Raw genomic sequence first — 5,341 nt, forward strand, 5'->3', positions numbered from 1 at the left:
TTTTAACATCAAATTCATGACAAAAATGAATGTCATTGTAGTAAAAGCAGTTGTAATACTGCATTTTTTTATGCATAAAATCTACTATTTAATCAAAAGTGTTTAATGTATCCATTTTGAGATCGGGTTAACCCTGTTTACACAATAATAATTCATTTGCGAGATAATTTTATTACTGTTTTCTTTTTGTTGATAGCAGATCTTTATTTGTTGGGCTATAAATATATTCACACTTTTTGATGAATGGCCAATTGAAACTATTCTGTTTTGGAAAATTGTAATCAACTTTAGTCTTGTGGTTTTTTTGTTGTTGTTGGGATGCTGTCCAATGAACCTATACCCCAAATCTCCTTGTATTCATATGTTTATATATTTGGAAAGAAGTTAAATCAGATTTAACTGTATCATTTGGCTAAAACTGAGATAAAAATATTCTTTATATCTATTTTAATTATTAACAACAATACATGTATGTTCATGATTAATTTATGAAGACATACAAATTTTTGAAAACAACAATCAATAAAACGAGAATAAATATTTAAAAAATGCACACAAATTTTCATGAGCAGCTAGTATGCACTTCAATTCACTCATTGAAACATGAATAATCCTTGTTTGAGAGTGCATTAGTCTTGTGTAAAAGTTATTTTTAAGTGTGAGTCTATTCCATTTATTTATACATGTAGAATCTCTGCAGGCTTTCAATGCTTCTCATGTAACTTGATAAACTTCCAATGATTAGGTTGACATAATTGTGATCTGAAAATATATAAAAAAAAATTTTATAACTTTGTAACTTCTGGTAGGTAAGGGATGTATATGGTATGCCATTGTTTGTCCATCCATCCTTTAAAATCATTATGGCAACACTTTGTTCAATCTCAAAGTAGTAGGGGCTAACTAAAAAAGGTTTTTATTTGGCCCAGATATTACTGCTAATTTAACAGTTATCCTAAATATTTCAAAATTTGTCCAAACTAGACTAAAGTACACCATATTCAGAAAATAATGGCTTTTTTTACAACTAAAGAGTTACCATGGCAATAAACTTAGACCAAATTTGTAAAATTTCTTAATTTTCTTTGTTTTTTGTCAAATAAAATTATATTTTAGACTGTAATGTGCCCATCCAAGAAAAAAATTATATTTAGTGAGATTATGTCAATAGTTATAATAAAGGTTTTCTTAAATTATTTTGTTGTTTTGGAAACTGCATAAATTCTATATTTGTCCTCGTCTTCATGATGTAATTGTGACCTTATCAGACAACCAGATGCTCCGCAGGGCGCAGCTTTATACGACCGCAGAGGTTGAACCCTGAACGGTTGGGGCAAGTATGGACACAACATTCAAGCTGGATTCAGCTCTAAATTTGGATTGTGATTAGATAGTTGACACAGCATAGGTTTCTGACACAGAATGAATGTGGTCTAATGAACTTAAAATATTTTTTTTGCCTTTGAGCAATTCACTATGCTGTTGAATATTAATCCTCTCAAAAAAATGTTTGAATAAATTTTCTTTTTATTTATGAAATCTGAAATGAGAAAAATTTAACTCCCCCCCCATTTTTTTTTTCACATCCCCCTTTCCCTTTTTCCAAAACTGATCTCAATTCAAATTTCTAATAATGGAGTTTGCAACAATAACTACTCATTTAAATACATCATAAAATATTAAAATGTAAAATAAAGTGCTTGTTATCACTGAATGGTAAAGATTGTTTTAATTTATCAGTTGGTAGTAAAAGTGAATATACATTGTATATTGTATAAAAAATGATTTAAGTTAATTCAACTACTATTCTGGACAAAGAAAGATAACTCCAATTGAAATATCAATTATATATATTGTATAAAACAATGATTTAAGTTGATTCAACTACTATTCTGGACAAAGAAAGATAACTCCAATTGAAATTGCAATTAGATATTTCTTGCTATTGCGCAATACTGTGCAATTGAAAATATTTGCTATTGCACAATACTGTGCAATTGAAGATTTCTTGCTATTGCGCAATACTGTGCAATTGAAAATTTCTTGCTATTGCACAATACTGTGCAATTGAAGATTTCTTGCTATTGCTGAATACTGTACATTTTTAGATTCAGCATATCAAAGAACCCCAAGGATTCAATTTTTGTTAAATCAAACTAAGTTTAATTTTGGACCCTTTGGACCTTAATGTAGACCAATTTGAAAACGGGACCAAAAATTAAGAATCTACATGTATACACAGTTAGATTCGGCATATCAAAGAACCCCAATTATTCAATTTTTGATGAAATCAAACAAAGTTTAATTTTGAACCCTTTGGGCCCCTTATTCCTAAACTGTTGGGACCAAAACTCCCAAAATCAAACCCAACCTTCCTTTTATGGTCATAAACCTTGTGTTTAAATTTCATAGATTTCTATTTACTTATACTAAAGTTATTGTGCGAAAACCAAGAATAATGCTTATTTGGGCTCTTTTTTGGCCCCTAATTCCTAAACTGTTTAAACCAAAACTCCCAAAATCAATCCCAACCTTCCTTTTGTGGTCATAAACCTTGTGTCAAAATTTCATAGATTTCTATTTACTTAAACTAAAGTTATAGTGCGAAAACCAAGAAAATGCTTATTTGGGCCCTTTTTGGCCCTTAATTCCTAAAATGTTGGGACCAAAATTCCCAAAATCAATCCCAACCTTCCTTTTGTGATCATAAACCTTGTGTTAAAATTTCATACATTTCTATTCACTTTTACTAAAGTTAGAGTGCGAAAACTAAAAGTATTCGGACGACGACGCAGACGACGACGACGCCAACGTGATACCAATATACGACCAAAAATTTTTTAATTTTTGCGGTCGTATAAAAAATATAATTCATGTTTCTTAAATTTATGCAATTCCAAACATAATGGGGCTTTTTGGAATAGTTTATATTCTTGGACAAAAAATAGTCCTTTAATGCCCTTCTCCTTTGCTTTGAACAATTTCTCATGAAATTTTAACACAAAATTTAGATTGAGTTCCCTTTATAAGTAATTTTTTGGAGTCTCTTTCAAAAGTTGCAGGACCTATCAGATTTAGGGTATTTTTCACACCTATTAAGCTTGAGTGTGCTTAGAGTAAATAATCTAGATCTATACTAAGTGTCTTTCAGTTGTTTGTATGTAATAGTACCTGACCATGCCCCCTTTTTCTTGGTTTTATTTATTTCTACTTGTATGCATCTCATGATGAGTTAAGATTTAAGTCTTTTTCAACTGAATTTTATAGTTTGTTTTTATTTTGTACTCTTACACCACTGTCCCATGGCCAGGTAAGGGGAGGGTTGGGTCCCAGCGAACATGTTTAACCCGATACATTATGTATGTCTGTGTCTGTCCCAAATCAGGAGCCTTTAATTCAGTGGTTTGTTTTTTGATGTGTCACATATTTGTTTTTTGTTCATTATTTTGTACATACATGTATGATAAATTAGGCCAAATTTCTAGTTTTAATTGTTTCACATTTGTCATTTCAGTGTATTTTATAGCTCTCTGAATGGTATGGGCTTTACTCATTGTTTAAGACTGTACTATGACCTACTATAGGCTACAGTTGTTAACTTCTGTCATTTGGTCTCTTGTTGGAAGAGTTTTCTCATTGGCGATCATACAACATACTCTTTTTTTATATTCACAGTTTATAGCACAAACCATGTAGTTGTATCCACAATTTGATCATATAATTTATATCACCATATAGGAAATATTAGTAATTTAAAAAAAAAAACGTTTGTGAATATTTGCTTTAATATATAATTTGGTCCGGTATTTACTCAAATATATCTAGTAAAAAATTAATTTTGTAAACAAACCAATTTATAACTTTCATATATAGAAGACATACTTACGGTGTATCAGTTGATTTATATTGAAACTACATGTACATGTACACTGTATATGTAAATTTTCTCAAATTTTCATTCTGTTAGATTTCAAGTTTTAACTATAACTGTTAAAATCTCCAAGGAAACATAGAAATCAATAACTGTGTTCATAGTTCTTCTGGTTGAGGGAGCTGAAAGTAATAATGAAATAATAAAATGAGTATAACTAAAAATAAATTGTTGAAATGCAAGGACCTGCATTATTTAACATATAAAAAGTTTGAAAAATAGGGGGAGGGAAGTATTATTGACAATAAAAAACTGAATGCAACCTTTTTTATAATTCTTTCACAGGCATCAATCTGTATCATCCTACTATACTAATTAAAGAAAGATATTGAGTGTTTAAGTGTCACCTACATTTGTTACTATAAAAAGATTTGTCTACATTAATCAATTTTATAAAATATGGCTTCAAATCAAAATCAGTTTTCATGTTAACATTTTAAACATTGTTATTGAGCATTAATTTTACTCATTATTTACAAACATTTTTTTTTAGAACAATGTAAGTTGTCATTTTATTCCATGCAAGGCAGGATAATTAAATAGTATTTTTTTTATAAATTGATAAAGTAATTAATCCATGCAAATAAAAATATTTTAAAAAAAAACCAATACCTATTATAATCTTTTTGTTTTATTCATTCTGATTCAATCTTAACACTGTGCTGTTATCTTTTTTGTCACCATCTGTAAGATAAAAATAAAAACATTAGAATTGATTACTGGCGTCTTAGAATTATAGTCAAAAGTGTTTTTTATTGCAGGAATAAAAGGTTTATTAAGAGTACATGTACATTGTATATATAAGGGCTAAGGCCAAATAAAATACTGTGTGTGTTTCCTATTACATCTTTGAAAAAATTCAACAAAGTCGATCGAGTTTTCATGCCTTGAATTCTTCGACCTAACGATACAGAAATTTGCAAATTTTTATTTTGTAAAATTATTTGGATTGAGTGCATTTTACTTACGGTTAGTGTTTTTATTCATATATACTGGTAAAGTTGATAACAAATATCCTCATTCATCAATGTTCAGCCATATTTGCTTCAGTAGCAACAAAAGGTCAATCCGGGTCAAACCGCTTGAAGAGCGCGTAACGAAAAAAGCCGAAGGCAGTGATTAGTGTAGAGTAGTATTCGGGCCCGTATGCGGATCGGAACTGGAACTGCCGGGGAGTTTGTATTTATTTCTGTCATTTGAACATGCAAAACTTTCTGATTTATTCAGAATGTAACAAAACTTACCAAATGCATACGTGCACATACTTCACCAAATTTAAACTATGAAGCACATGTATATCTCACCCCAAGATGAAAAAAGATATAATTGTGTTCAATTCAATAAAATTACCAATTCAACAATTTCAAGACTTTATTGCATTGTGTACATGCTACATACATTGTAGCTATG

The 5,341-nt window shown here is 29.8% G+C and overlaps 1 long non-coding RNA gene across 1 annotated transcript; it reads right to left on the reverse strand.

Moving 5' to 3' along the window:
* Positions 1-432: 432 nt before the first annotated feature.
* LOC143082045 (uncharacterized) lies at positions 433-5,120 on the reverse strand. The gene is made up of 4 exons (XR_012980271.1): positions 4,900-5,120; positions 4,544-4,615; positions 3,887-4,053; positions 433-762 (listed from the first exon to the last, which is right to left on the reverse strand). It is a non-coding gene; the product is annotated as an uncharacterized LOC143082045 (long non-coding RNA).
* Positions 5,121-5,341: the final 221 nt, after the last annotated feature.

The sequence above is a fragment of the Mytilus galloprovincialis genome, chromosome 1 (genome assembly GCF_965363235.1).
Source record: "Mytilus galloprovincialis chromosome 1, xbMytGall1.hap1.1, whole genome shotgun sequence".
NCBI lineage: Eukaryota > Metazoa > Mollusca > Bivalvia > Mytilida > Mytilidae > Mytilus > Mytilus galloprovincialis.